This window comes from Penaeus monodon, chromosome 20 (assembly GCF_015228065.2).
Source record: "Penaeus monodon isolate SGIC_2016 chromosome 20, NSTDA_Pmon_1, whole genome shotgun sequence".
NCBI classification, from domain to species: Eukaryota; Metazoa; Arthropoda; class Malacostraca; order Decapoda; family Penaeidae; genus Penaeus; species Penaeus monodon.
The window spans coordinates 42852905-42853129 of NC_051405.1; positions in this window are offsets into that span (position 1 = coordinate 42852905).

A 225-nucleotide genomic window follows, 5' to 3' on the forward strand; every position below is an offset into this window, starting at 1 on the left:
ATCCTCCTCCTCCTTTTATTATTGTTCTTGTGTTCGCCATTGATTTTTTTTTCTATATCGCCTCTTCTATTTTTCTTTCTCATTTTGTTTATCACCAAAATTCACAAGGTTACAGAAATTTCCATAACGAAAGTAAACGATTCTGCTCAAGAGTTTTTTCTGTTAGTTTTTCAGTCATAATCTCAATGTGTCTAAAAGTATTGTTTTATAAAACAATGTGTGTAA